General features: G+C 43.7%; 1 protein-coding gene across 2 annotated transcripts in view; it reads right to left on the bottom strand.

The window, feature by feature from the left end:
* Positions 1 to 15,725, bottom strand: part of UBE2E3 (ubiquitin conjugating enzyme E2 E3) — a 54,263-nt gene that overhangs the window by 26,492 nt on the left and 12,046 nt on the right. The window lies entirely within an intron of this gene.

Genomic DNA, 15,725 nt, shown 5'->3' on the forward strand with positions numbered 1-15,725 from the left:
AAAAAAAAGTATTGAATAGGCTTAAGCCTATTATTTTTAAGCCTATTTTAAGCCTCTTTCTTTCTGTAAATGCCTCCTTGTCCTCCTATATCTGCACACAGAGGGCTCTTCTCCCCTGGGATGTTGCTGCGGCCAGCTGGGCAGCAGCTTGCGCTCCCTCCTGCTCTGCTTGCACAGTCCTCGTTTAGCCCTCCCTGCACAACCCTGGGCTCTCTTATGGATAGAGAGATTTTCAGGCAGGCAAAAATCTAATTGTCCAGCAGCAAGAGGAGGAGAGGGAAAATTTCAGTCATCGTCATGCTCAGCCTGGAAGCCTGCCAAAAATGCCAGAAACACCTCTGGACAATGTGAAAAGCCATCCAGAAAAGTCATTCCAAGAAAAAGCCTGGCCGCCTGCAGCTAAAAGCCAGGGGTTATAAAAGGGATCCCAGAAAGACTGGGATGCTGCAGAAAAGTTATCTGGAGGATGAGGCAGGGAAGGAGCCAGAGCAAGGGAGGCTCTGGCAGTGACAGCCAGACACAAGGCCCTGCTGTCCACATCAGGCCTTTGCTGACAACACTGGGATCATGATGATGCTCTCCAAGGCCAACAGGCACCAGGTGGAAGCTGCCAGAGAAAATGCGTAGAAGTTTGGAGACAACAGCCAGAGTAAAGCTCTCTGTGCCCACTGCAGAAAGCTGCTCGCCCTGCCCTTCTGCTGGAAACTACAGCTCTCGGGGTACACCTGGCAGGTGAAACAAGGTGCTTGGGCCAAGGCAAGCTCAGGGCACACCCAGGAGATGCAGCTGGAGAAACATGTCTTTTGGGCATGTTTCTCCACATTCTCACTGAATGCCTTCCCTCGTACTGCCCCGCATTTGCCAAATCACAGCCTTGGAGTCAGTTGGTGAGCACTCACACCGGTGTCTGTTCTTACACACTCACTACTAAGGAGAGGTACTTGCCCTGCAAACAGCAACCCTGCTTCTGTCACTTCTTAATGCCAGCCTCCACCAGGGAGCAGGGACACTTAGGAGTGGAGAACCTGCAAATAGCCTGGTGGGGAGAAAGTGGAAAGTGACCACCACTACTCCTTTGTGGGTTTGGACAACAGGAATTAGAACACTTAGGAGGCTGCCTTGGGCTCATCTGTTTGTGATAAGGTGTCTGACGTAATTAGCAGGGGGATCTGCCCTTTTAAGTCCCTCTCCTTCAGTCAATGCGCAGACCTTCTGATGAATAACAGATAGAATAAAGGAACTGGATGTGTTGAGAACATGTAATATAAGCAGGTCTGGTGGCATGCTGATGCTTTCCAGCCTCTAAAGAGAGGATAACAGCTGTCTCCCTGCTTCAGCTGGAGTATCCCCAGTTGATTCATGAAGCATCTTAAAAAACAGCACAGAGCTTCACCCCCAGAGGTGGGGGGACACACATGAATGAGCCTCTCTTGCAAGCCTCATTTAACAACTTTACACAAAGAATGTCCCACTGAACTGCTGTCTCCTCAAGCTTGCTTTCTGCCAACAAGCTCCAGTCTGATCTTTTGCTTTTTCTATTCCTTTGCTTTCATGCAAAAGGATCATTTTTCTTTCCATTTCAATACTGCAGTTTTCCTGGGGCACTGAAAGAAAAAAAGGCAGGGGAAGAGCATCTCCTGAGAAACACATTGTGCCAATCGTCCTGTCTCCTTCTCCACAGAAGCACTAACTAGGAGTGGACAGAGCTGCTTTCCCACCACACGCTGACCTGTCTCGGTTGTGCTGCTCTCTGGATCTCGTGAGATTCAGTGACACTTCTGCACTGCAGCCCTCTAGACGAAGTGATGTTTGTTGGCTTTTCATTACAGTATTTGCTCCTCTGTGAAATACTACCTTTTGATGGTTCCTGCAGCTCAATGGTCCTGCAACAGCGGGGGGGTCCCAGCCATGCTCAGCAGCCTGCTCTTCTAACTGCTGGGAGCCAGAGACTGATGCTCCAGGCAGCAGATCCCAAGGGAAGCAAAGCAGAACTCCGCACTGTTCTGCCATACCACAAACCTTGTCTGTGCTCTGTAAATATGCCCAACATTTCATGCAAGACCTCACAGTTTGCTGTAGTCCTGTCCTTGAGAGCTGAAGCAATTCTCAGCTACTGGGCTCTGGCACTTAATATGGCTTTTTTTCCACATGCACAGCTCAGATAATAAGTGTTATTTCAGCTATTTTTATCTGAAACAACGAAAGTGGGATGAAATCAACAGCAATTTCATAAAAATGTGTTGTGGATGCTGAGGGCAAGCCAAAGGATGTTTTTATTACAACTGACTCAAGCAAAGCAGAGAAATTCCCATGCCAGGCACCAGGTAAGACGTCAGATACATTTTAGATGAGCTCCTGGAATGGTGACATTACTCCATGAAGCTTGGTACTGCATAGAGGAAGATGACTTCTGCAAGGATGTCAGCCACCTGTACAACCAATCCACACTTTCTTCTCACAACCGGTAAAAAGCACAGGGGGCAAAACAGATAATCTAAGTCTCACTATGAATATGCAGCCATCTCCTATTCAAACCAGAGCTGCCAAAGAATAAAACAAACGAGGAGAATCAGCAGCGGCAGTTGCTAGGGGCTTGAGCTACTCTTGCAACAGAGGACAGTTCTGAAAGACACTGACTCCAGAATTGACATTTTATTTCACCACCCACCCATGCAGACTGCAACCCAAAGCCTTTGCAGCAACTGTTCCTCCCCGGTTTAGGTCGCTGCTTGTTTATGTGCACAGCTAACAGATGCAACAGATGCAAATCAGACAGCCCAGAGGCAGAAAGTCTGAGATCTATGAGTGCATCCTCTGGCTTACATGTGCATTTCTGCCAAATGTGCAAACTGCATCCAGGTCACACTTTCTTCACCTTAGATAGAAACCACTGGAATTGTATGGAACCACTAAATTGTATGGAAGGTATGCTTGACTGACCAAGATCTTTAAGACCCTCTGCAAAGGGTTAATACTACTTCCCTAAGCAGGACAACAGCCTGAGTTCCATTTCCTAATTATGTCTGACCCGGGCGATATCAAGATATATCATTCACCTTTTTCCACCAAGCAGCAAAACCACGAGTTACAGCCAGCTAGATGCAAACTGTCCCTCTGAATGTATCTGCACTGGGCTTAGGACATCAGGAACCCCTGGCAAGCATTTCCAGGCACTAGCAGAGCATCACTAACAAGTGCTTAAAAAGAAAAAAAGGAAAAAAAAAAAAGAAGAAGGCATTTGCAGTGTTGAAGAGGCCTGTACAAGTAGACAGGGAAAGTGAACAAGAGCCCAGCTACCTCTCACCCCCCTTACTGACTGGGTAGCACTGGGGGCTGCCCACCCTTCTCCCACATCTGAGCCCACAGGCACTTCTATTCTCAGTGCTATGCCCTTCAGCACTTACTGATGACAAAAGAAGGTGCAGTTTACACTTACTTTTACAGCTCCATTAAAAGGTGACCTGCAAATAAAAAAAAATCAAGCACATTTAGTACGATGTGCTGAATGCCCCCAAATAAAGAGGGTTAGATGAGCATTCAGCCCTCAAGTAAAAATTAGGAGGAAAAACTGGCACCGATTGAGCACTATGATTCCCATTACATTCTCAATTGCTGGCTTCAGATTTCTGCATCTTGCTGCTTCCAGAAAGCAAACCGGGATGGAGCCACCGCTCTGCAGAGCTCTCCAGCAGCCTTGCTCTCCCCCAAACTTATGTGCCATTACTACTGTGAGATGTCACCTAAACCTCCAGAAATACATTGCAGCGGTGCTCAGGAAGTTGTGCAAGTAAGGTCTGGTAGTCAGCCTCAGCCTCTGAAGTAAACAGTACTTTGGTGTTTCATAAGTCTCCAAGCTGCTCAGGCAAATCAGCAACATTATCCTACAACTGAAGCTCCACTATAAACATTTTAATACACCATTTTGTAAATACAGGTGTTAGAACAACCAGGGTCATGGGTGCTCTCTACATTTAAATGTGAAATTTCTGACAAAACAAGAAAAACTATTATTTACCTAAAAAATGAAGCTAGCAAGTTATACTAATTCCAGCTAATCACAATTCTTCACTTTTTAGTAGACTAATGATAGCAATTGCAATGAGTTAAGAAATAATTAAAAACCATTCTAGTTTTAAGGATTTTAGATCAATTTAAATTTAAATTAAGTGCCAGTGAACAAAAAAGGAAGGGAGTAGGTGATGCCGAATTTCCACTTACATTTTAGAAGAGGCAGATGATGAAGCTGCGCAGAAAGCACTGCACAAAAGCTGCTTGAGTTTATCCTTTCCCCTTGCTGTCTTCCCTGAACAAACCCACGTACTTGATGGCTCTGTACTAACCAGACAGCTGGCATTACAGCCAAGCTTCCTCTTGCCTTGCCTGGGAAAAAGCTGCACGAGAGCCAGCCGAGGCAGGGCCATGCCCATGCATGACACAGTGCTGCCATGCCAGCACTGCAGCCAAGCACAACTGACCGCTGACACAGCTCAGGAAACCAGCTGGAAAAATACCACGTGGTGGCCGGCACACACGATTGACGGAAAAAGAACAACCAAACAAAACTCTTTCATTGATTTCACATTGCTCATAATAACAGCAGATCTCATACTCGAGAAAAACATCTTCCACTGAGCTTTGCAGGAAGTAACACTGGCATGGCTTGTTGTCTGAGCTAACCCCATCCCTGCAGCCCTTCTGCTAATATCTCAGCACTCAAAAAGAAGAGGTTAGTCATGCGTAGAAAAGCATGTGTGACTATGTGGCACCGGGTCCTGCGGAGCCGCGGTCCCTAAGCCAGTGACCTCAACAAGGGTCCCAGTGAGGCAAGGGAGGGAGCAGAGACACGGCAGGAGCTGCAGCAGACCGCCTGTCCAGGAGCTCTACGTGCAGAAATAACTCTCACATGAGGCAGTCTCTCCTGAGCAATTACAGGTGGGATTTAGAAAGGAAGAAAGCAGAGACGAGCGCACTGAAAGATTTAAATATCTTTGAATTACTCTGTCGATGTACATTAGCGCTGGCTATTTTCACAGTAACACCCGGCTGTTAGGCTACTAAGCACCGCCATCTAGCGATGGGAATTGGAAAAAACCCTGCCCTGTCCTTTATTTGAAAGGCTCGTGCTTGTGGAAGGAAATTCATGTCAGTGAAGCCTCAATTTCAATAAATGTAAAATTTTCAGTACCTGCAAGCATTTTCAAATCTACTGTTTCAATTCAGCAAAAAGGTCTGCAATCATTTTATTTACCTTGGAGTAATTTGTGGAACTTCCAGCATCAGGAGCGAGCTGGGTACTCATATCAGAACTTAAACATGCATATCACATAGGCTTGAAATAATACAGGGATACAGAACAAAGCCCTGCAAGTTACCTTCCAGTTCAAGGGAACAGCTATAGATACTATTTGCACAATAAAATGATTTACCTAATTTTGGAAGATTGCTCTTGGCACGTGTCAATGTCCACTTGAAGAACTTAACCTCTGCTTTATTTACAATCTCAAGGGGAAAAAGCAAAAAAAAATTAAAAAAAAAAAATCCCTGTGCAGGTTTAAGCTCCCTGCTTTCTTTGTGAGGAGGAACAGCTCAGTCACCTGCTGCTGAGAGCTGCTGGCTGCAATTAGCTGCTGCTGGAAATCGCCAGCAGACACAACTTGAAGTTTAAATCAATTGGCTCTGCTTCCTCCTTACAAGAAAATTGGTGTTTCAGGGCTGCATTCCAGCATAATGGATCTGAGAAACCAAAGCCAATTTGACAGAAAGGGAAGTGTCCCTTTCATGGCCTGCTTTAGCCTTGAACATTGTACCTTCCTGGAGAGGAAGTCTCATTTCTTCAAAGCGGCTACCAAGCCACAGCCTGTATTGCACCCAAAGAGCCAGTGCTCAGCCCCAGTTATTTTCACCTTGCAACTGTAGAGAAGGGAGAGAGAGGGACAAGATGTGGAAAGTCAGAGACTGAGAATACAACTTCTTAACAAATCCTTTATATCTATACATGAGGAGGCTGCCTAAATTCTGTTTTGGCAGCACACACACTTGCCTACCTTATCAAATTTGGTGGCATGTACACAGTGAGAACTTCTGCCAAGCTACCTCTCAGCACCAACTTGATCTGTACATTTTAAGAGTTAGTTGATGATGTCTCTAGACTCCCAAAAAAGTACTGTGATTTAAAACGTGCAAAAAACTCACACATAAAATACACTCAATACAGCGCAGCAGAAGTGCCACCATCACTCACACCTGCACTGCCCCATATACCACAGGTGCTCTCCCGGGTGTCTTCTCATGCCATTTCCCTACTGAAGAGGATAGACAAAGGTGGGGATATATTAGCCAGAAAAAACATGCACACACACACTCACGTATATTATGCATACACACAATACCACTCTTTCCACAAAACAGCCTTAACATCGTTAACTCCAACGATGTTACTTTCCTTTATAAAGATGCATTTTAAAATCAGACATTTTCCAAAATGCTAGATGACTTTATCCAGATGGGATGTTTTCCCCTCTGATTAAGAAGAAAAAAATGTTGTCAATCTAATCCTGCCTACAGGCTATCTTTTCCTCTCCATTTTTAAAATGCCAACACTTACTACTTAATTATAAATCTGGAGTTCTGCACAAAAATGGAATCTTTCTTAAGCTCTCTTCTGCTCTGTTCTCCTCTGACCTAAAATTGTAAAGCTGTTTCCCTAGACTTTTATCATTTCTTTCTTGTTAAACAGACTGCCTTCTTACTGAACAAGCAGTAGAACAAATCCTGCTTTCTTCTTAAAGCAGCGGAAAAGTTTCTTCCAAAAATATCTACATAGTCAAGAATGTCAGCTAATGTACATTCATGACTTCCAAGGCTAAGGCAAAGGAATCTCACCCAGGAGTCATAATTTCCCAAGATGTTCTTTTGAGAAAGACTAAGCAGGAGATTAATAGTTCTGCAAATATGAGCATTGAAAGCTCTCTTGGATTCACACTTAGTGCACTTGGATCCTCCACTCAGGCACGGCGGGGCGCTTCACCCCTAACACAGTGGTGTCACACCACGTGCTCTACCTCCAGATGTGTCAGGCTGGGACACAGCTCTGGAGTCCAACTCTGCCATGAGCAATGTGAGCCATGAGTCTTTGCTGACTGGAAGCTGGTTGCTGAACCCAACGTGCTGTCGCAGCAGCTGCTTCCTTCCCTGCCTCTGGCACCACTCACTCAAAACCCAGGGCCGTTTCCACCCAGAGTATATCTGTTGGATGAGAAACACAACCCACAGGCTTTGCTACTCCACTGGGATCTCCACTGTATGTCTGTGCTCTTTTCCAAAGGGCAGAAGAAAGAGAATATTTGGCTTTAAAAATGCTTCTGAAACTACAAATGAAAAATTACGTGGAGAGTGTACAACATTAATTACTTCTCTCATGGGGACGGGATAGCATTTCTGCATCCCCATCTTTCCTTCTCTCGGTCCTGGAAATTCAGGAGATGATCTGAAGTACAAATGTTCATATTTGTAGGGAAAAAAAATGACCTACATGGCGTCCTCAGCAGATCATGTAAATAACAGGATGTAAACTCTCACAGAATTAGTTTACATTTGAAATATTTTCAAAATATTGTTTTAGCTGGGTATAATAGACCACCATAAGATGTGACACACAGCAAACACAGGGCTTCAATTAAACAGCTGGCAAACAGCCAGGGAGAGAGAAAGGCCCAGGCTGTCACTCGCTAGACAATATATACGGCTATTTTGGCAGCCAAAACCCAACGTGATAATTGAGCCATGACACATTAAAAAGGCACACGATTTTCAAGGAAAAAGTTCTTCAGCATTAGGCAGAGGGCATCTAGAGTGTGCTTACAGCAAAGCACTGTTTAGGATCACAAGTCAGCGGTGCAAAGCCAACCTCGTTTAACACACCTCACCACTAAAAGCAGCTATTCACAACCACATGCAAAAAGCAATGAGTCAAGCCCACTAAGAACAGTCAGTACTAGAAACGAGGAATTTGAAGAGTGTGGCATGATCTTGAAGTTAAAAATACAGAGAAAAACACGTCAAGAAAGATTTCATGCAGTAGCACTTCTGTCCCCAGAAATTACAGTACACTCCATTTGGCTTCCAACCAAGGGAAAAGGACTGATCTGTATAATTCAGTTTTTAAATAAAAATATATAGTAACATGTGAAGAGCAAATAATTCTTCATAATCATGTTTGCTGTCAAGAAAAATGACTCTTTTGTACAAGACATGAAGAACCTTGTATAAGACAGCAATAGCTGTTTGGAAGACAAAGTCTAGGAGCTTTTCTACTGTTTCACCACCATGTTTTATTGAATAACCTAAGGACAGGACAGTGAACAAAGTACCAGATGAAGATGTGGTTCTAAGCTAGCAGCCAGCAGCTTCATAGAGTGTCATGTGACAGCACTCCATCACATCAACATACAGCCACCAGCTGCATTTCCTTCCCTCGTGAAGGACTTGAAAGCCTGTACACGGTCAACACGCGCTCCATTCATTCACGAACCTCCCACAAATTTTACAATCTACCATTATCCTTATGTAAAAGAGAAGCTAAATTTAGGCTCTCTAATGGGAAAATCCCTACAAAGAGTTTACTTCTTAATCTTATTCTAAACATAGCCACATTAAAGATGTATGCAAATTAAGAAATAGAACGCACAGCTTCCCCAATCAAAAGCTGCCTCATATCAAGAAAACTTAAAATCTGTAAGGCTCTACTCACAGAGCCACTAACCGCAGCAGCATCACAAACAGGGTTGCACAGCTCTTCAGAGTACCAATAGCAAGGCAGAAGAAATGAATCCAAAAACACTAGCAAAACTTTTGGAAATGCACTGAGCATCAAAAAGCAAGGAAAATACAGAGACATTAAGAAGTGATACCTACAGTCTAACTTAATTTCTCCTTGTGCCAAACCAAAATATGAAGGTGATCTAAAACAAGCAGATTTCCCCTACATAAACAAGTTCCTTACCACCTCCAACGTCCAGCGCACTTCATAACTGACAACTAGAGCAAACTGCCATGGTCATACCAGGCCAAAATGAAGAATCAGCATCAATACTTCACGCTTAAACAGTACAACAAGAAACTGAATAATTACATAATCATCTCTAATGGTTGTGCTGCTAACTTCATTAAGTGCCAGTAAAGGAAATGAAAAAGCTGAAAGATGAGGTCAGAGCATGTACTTTTGGCTGCTTCCTCGGGAGACACATCAAATACGTTTTAATTCTGTCTGGGGAACAGCAGACTCCTGAGGGTACCCGTTATGCAGCACCAAAAAGAAAAATGGAACCACGGTATGGTTTGTCTACACCCCAAATGAAAAGGAGCATAAGGGACAGTTGCGAGATTAAACTATCTTGTGAAAGCAACTAATCTTCATCTGAAAATGTCATGTTATTGCAGTTGCAAGCATAACGGCACACTACAACAGCTAGTTACATTAAGAAATGTTGTTTTTGTTTGTTGCCCCTTGTACCGCAGCAGACATACACGTGTGTTATTCCACAGCCCTGCCAAGTGATGCCCCACGGCAGCTGACACTGGGCCAATTCATGCTCCCTTCAGAAAAGCACTTGCACTCATACACGCAACGGCTTTCCTGGAAAAGGTGAGGAAGGTGAGGTGTGCTTTCTCTGACTCAAGGCCACAGAGCAGAAAAGCTGTAATTAAAAATGTAGAAACAAGAGGAAGAGAAGTGAGCCCGAATGAATTAGTGTAGCTCATACACCTGCCCTTCGACCAAATATCCTTTGAAATCTCAGTAAAAAGAAAACACCTCTTCACAGTATAAATACACAGTTTATTTGTATGCATGCGCACATTCACACGCACACGCAGAAGCTGCAGTGCCGTGTCCCTGCCCACGCTGCCCTGCTGGGATGGGGAGCTGCGTGCTGCAGCCCTGCCCTTAGTTACAGAGCAGGAAGCAGCTGTGTCCCAGCACTGTCTTCACAGGGAAGAAAGCTCTGATCTGCTGGCATTTAGCTATGTGGCAAGAAAAAGATTCAAAGCTTGCACCAGAAAACACACTTTGGACAGCCAGGATCCAAGGATCTAATGAGAAAGGACCAATGCTAGTGGAGAGAATGCATCAATTCAGGTTTTTAAAGGAGTTCTATAGCTGCCAGAAAAAATAAGTTTGCAAAGTGCAGAAATTATACTTTTCCATGGATCTTACATTCCACCCTGACTGTGAACAACAAGTTATGAAAAGAGCTCTCATGGAATTAAATGTCACCCCCAAAAGTAATTTTCATACAGATTAAAGCAAAGTATGATGGAAAACTGTTTTAGGACAAGAAACAAACATAAATAAATAAGTTGTGTTGCAGTAAGAGAACATTTGAGGACTGTGAATAAGACTGTGCCAAGCAAAGATGGAAAGATGGGAGTGACAGAGATGAACGCTACAAGTAGCAGGTGGCTTATCTCCACCTATCAGGGAATCCAGGCAGCATTTCTTGTCATGACTACCTTAACTCATTTCAACCTTGGGCCATGAGTAGTTGGCTGTAATTGCAGAAGAAACTTTGTCTAAAAGCATGGGAAATCACCGGTAAAAGTTGTTAAGCTTTTGCTGCGTACAGCACTAGCCATAAAAGGTGTGTCCCAGTGCAATGCAGAGCATGAATTCTCCCACCAAGTAGAGCAGATAACAACATTCTATGTGAAGTAAATCCTTTCTTTATTTATACCTCAACATGGTTTTCCGACGTTTACATTTATTCAACAAGCCAAAAAATTACTCTGACTTACTTTTCCTTTATATTTTACTTTTAGACAAACAGCAATGCTCTGAGCACCTGGACCATAATTAAATCTATAATTCATCCAGCAGCTTGAAGACTAACACACAAACAAATTAACTCTGCCTGTCAGAAGGATTAATAATACAGAAAAACTTACTGCAGACTCCCAAAATAAGAACAGAAAGATTTTACAGTAAAGCTGATGTCTTTCAAACTTCACTTAGGGAGATCTTTTTCCCCAAACACCTATTTTAATGACATTGCAGACTTAAGCACCAAAACTTCAGCACAAGGCTAGAAAAATCAGAGCAACTGTTAACAGACTGAGGCACACCACCAACTTGCACAGTCACATTGAGCCATGCTCCAAGCAGAGCATGCCGCTTTAAAAAAGCTCTTCACTGGCAAGAAGAGATGCCCCAGCTTGGCTCTGCAGCACACCTGGCCCTCCCAGTAAAACATTTGCTCCTATTCAAGGTTGAAGTCATTTGGGATCATTGTCGCAATATCAGACAGCACTCAAAATAGTGCAATTTTATACAGTCCACAACAGCACTAGGACTGAAGAGCACAGTGGTGTATTCCTCTGCCCTGTTATGCATACAGACTGAATACATTCCAGGGTTTGGCTTCTATCTAGCTGGCACTGCCATGGCTACATGCGTTAGTAGTGCCAGGAGGACTCACAGAGCTATATACTTGGTCAGCCTACTCTGTACCTAACAGAGATTTGGCATATGGAAAGCATAAGTAGCTCTAGCACAGCATCTCAGAGCCACCACTCTCCAAGCACACACCTCTAGTGACACCTACATCAAAATTAACCAGTACAGGTTCCTCCATTCTGCGATCAGTGGCCTATTTCAGAAAACAATCAGTAGAATTACTTTCAGAAACAACATTAACTATACTACATGGATTGCTCTCTATGTGATCCATTCTTCTTTCCTTTCCTTTCCCTTCAAACTTCAAAAGTCCATGGATCTTTCAGAGTGAACAAACCTGAAATGCTTCTGGACATGAACTGATCTGGGCCAAGACCTGGAGCAGTACAGTCTCCTCTGAGGATCTGCTCTTTTTCACAGTTTTTACGAAGCAGAAGACCGAAGTAGTATTTCCATTGGTGCACTAGTATTTTTTAAACAGCAGCCTTAGCTTCTTATACCCTGAAGCTAGCTGCTATCACTGAGGTGTGCAGGTGCTACCTACCCTGGAAAGCTTCCTGCCTGGCTGGAGGACTTGAAAGGGAAGGCCTGCAGCTTATCTCAGGCACAGGAAGAGGTCTGTTCACTGTCACTCCTGTCTGATTACTCCCATGTTGAAGAACAAAAAGAAAAGTGCAGGCCATAGCTGAGTCTGACAATTCAGATCAGAGATTTTATTAACACACTTCAAAGGTCTCAATCTGAACACAGGAGTGAAGAAACATCAGGCATTGCCAAACCTGTATGTAATGCTGCTATTCTGATAGAATTTCAAAACCAATTTTGTCTAACCACTACGTCAGAGGACACACTCGCTTGAGTGAAAAGTAGGCAGCAGGAGTGTAGAGCACAAGCATTGCACTGCCTGTTCCTCAGATTTCAACAAGGAGAAAGCACACAGAGCAACTCAGAGGAGATACAAATGGCTGAAGGAATCCCCAGAAGATGAGGAGCCTTGTTCTGCCTCTGCATGACACAGCCCTGCACTCAGGCTGCTTCCCCAGCAGCCCAGCCCAGATCTCTGCACCGGGAGCAGCACTGACTCACAGCCACAGCAGCGGGCAGCCAGGGAGCCAGGGTCTTCATGCAGCCTCTGAGCTGGGTCCAAAGACCAAAGATTTTTCTGATTGTTATATACAGCTTAGGAATGTGCGAGGACAGGTGGATTTTGGCTTATGATATCATATCTAGGCTAGGAAAGATTCATCTGCCACAGTCTCCAGAAAAACAAAAACAAAAACAAGCATACACACACAGAAAAATACCTTTTTTCTTCAGCATTTTAATACCTTCATTAAGAATCTACTACTGAGGGCAGCTTTACATAGTCAGGTTATGTACTGCCCCAGTGCTGTATCACGGTAGCACAGAAAAGCTCAAAGCGTCCTTCAGATGCTTCTTACAGCACCAGGTCCTCTTTCCACCTTCTTTAAAACACTGTGTAGAACGCAATGTCAGACCAAATTCTGCAAATCGTTGTTTATGACATTTTAAGCAACACATAGAACAATCACACTAAAGACAAATGTGTAATTCGTTCACAATTCCTTCTACCCAGATGAGAATTATCAAACTGCAGGCCTATTCTTATAGTGCTTTGTTGCTTTACAAAAAGAAAATCAAGTGATAACAAAAAATTTATGCAATTAATACAATTCCCATTTCCACTTTCGCCACCTCTGCCCCCATTTTCACTAATTTTTAATAAGGCACACCCACTTTATGGGAACTTTGCCCAGCATGCCCTTTATATCTAGGGGAACCATGCAGTGCTCAGCCCCCAACAGTTGTTCAGTATCAACAACTGCTACCATTAGCTTGCCTGCTGATAAGAAATTATTTCATTTCTGCTATTCCCAAGACAAAAAAAAAACAACAAAAAAACAGCACAACACTACTCTGTACTCTTTATATGAAAAATAGTCAGTTGAAATACTTGGGGAAAAACAATATTCTTTCATAGTATTTGAAAAGCAATTGATTTCTCCACATATTGATCTATTTATGGTTAGGTGCTGTATATTATCAAATGAATTACTGCACTCTTATTGTCCTGCTTTTGTGATGTCCCTTTTACTTAGTAACTCTTTTCTTATTTAAGTAACTGAAGTTGCAGTGTGTTGGCTCGTGAAATTAAGTATGCCAACTGTGACTACAGCGTTCTGATACTTCATAGAAATAAACAAAAGCAAACCAAATTGGAAAAGGGGCAACAAGGTAGCTATTTCAACTATTCCTAACTATGGGCACCCCAGCACTCTGTGCTAGAAGAGCAAGCCCCGTGAAGCTCAGCACTACATGACCATATAAAATCTGTATGGATCTTACTTTTCTACAAAGGATCTGCTCCAGGCAAGCAAACACATCTGCAGCCAGAGGCTGCTCTGCAAACAGGTCGCCACACGAAGATCACCCTCTCAGATGTGATTACTGTTTAATCATGCTTGTAGAACTTTAGTTGGTACACTATTTCTCTCTTTTGGCATAAGAAGTCTGTTTAATCAGTCAGACTATGCTTAATATGCAGGAGGTCGCATCGGGTAACTTAGATCATTTAAATTTGCTTCCATGGGAATACAGTGTTTGTTACAGCACTCATTACAAGTAGATGTTAGTCTCTTAAGAATTCTCCTTGCTTTTGCTTTATAGACTAGAAATTAGACTGAATCTCACTTTCTTCCCAAGATGCTGAAGTTCAAAACTGAACACAGAACTGTTTAGGTGGGCTTTGGTATAGCGAGTTTGGCTCAAAGGGCCCTTAGGTGCCTGTTGAGGGAGGTGCTACTACAGCTGGGATGCCGCACTATAGATCCTCACATCCCCACAGTTGGCCCAAATCCACCCCTGTTACCCGAGAAGAAGTTAGGCTGAGCACAATGTGTAACAACTGCACCACGGCACGCAATGCCAAACCACCATCCCCACACCAGGCCTGCAGTGCACTCAGTCTAGTCTGGTGCTGAGGCCCAAGGAGAATAAAAGCCAGCTAAAGCACGAGCCCAGCCTGGGCAGGCACTGCTCAGCAGCCAACTCCTTTGTTTGTTACCAGAGGTGCGTGTGCATGGGGAGGAATCTAGCTGCCCATTGTCTGCTACAAAAGCTGCTGCTTCTCAGCAAGAACCATCATCAGCTGAACAGATCTCCTATTGCGTAGTTATAATCCATTGTAATGCCTATTTTTTTCCCAAACTCACTCTGCACAAAACATTTACGAGCTAAATGCTTCACTTAAACTGAACACAAAAAATAGCTTTCTGCTGCTAGCTCTCCCTACGAGAGAAAAGAAAAACAAAATGTTTCTGTTTGCTGTTTGTTTTCCATTTGCCCCACGGATCTGACCTGCTGATGCTCTACTCACTTACCTGGTCTTCAGTGCTTTCTGTCCAGGCTTGAAATGCAAGCAATAACCTGAGTTAAAACCTAAACTGCTGGGCTGCAGCTCTAAGCTCAATGAACTACCATGCCATGACTGAGATCCCACTGCCTTCCGCAGCACCATGTGCTGCCAACCAACAAGTGTAGCAAGGGTGTGGAGCACAGCTACCTTTGCTCAAGCTATGCTAATCAAGTCAGGCCTCTTTTGCACTAAATGCACACCTTAATCTGCTTACTGATTCCCAGTCCCTCCACTGGAGCGACAGAGAAGGTTTCTGGCATGGGAAGAAATGACCTCCAAGACAATAGTGTTGTGGATCCTTGAGGCTGGCCTTTAGCTTTACTGTCTGCTCTTTGCCTTTCTTGGCTACTTTCCCAGTGTCTGCACCCTTCTGCATGCCTCAGAGAGGAACTACTGAAGTTTATAGCAGCATTAACTCATCAGCTGGAAACCTGCCAGGCTGCTTACAGTTTCACTACAATCTTCTGAGCCCTGACTCCTGAGGGTGCTTAGAGACACAATCCACTGCAAACTCTTGGTCATTTTTCTTGATCTATTCGTTATACACAGATGCATTAGGGCTTGCCTACCTACTGTTAATTGCTTAGAAGGGAAAAAAATGTCCCTTGCTCTTGTTTATCTGTGTTAGAGGTACTTATGTGCCTCTAACAAAGCCAAAGAATCCAAGCACACAGTACAAGGCATAACCAAAATTAAGATCTGCTGTACAACAGCACTGTTAGTTTCTCATAGGAGTAATACACCTTTGGAGAACGCACAACACATGCCTAATTGACTTCCAGTTATCAGCAGAATGCAACAACTTTGTGCAAGGAAAGCAGGATCGGGCCAAAAATAAAA

This window comes from Meleagris gallopavo, chromosome 7 (genome assembly GCF_000146605.3).
Source record: "Meleagris gallopavo isolate NT-WF06-2002-E0010 breed Aviagen turkey brand Nicholas breeding stock chromosome 7, Turkey_5.1, whole genome shotgun sequence".
NCBI classification, from domain to species: domain Eukaryota; kingdom Metazoa; phylum Chordata; class Aves; order Galliformes; family Phasianidae; genus Meleagris; species Meleagris gallopavo.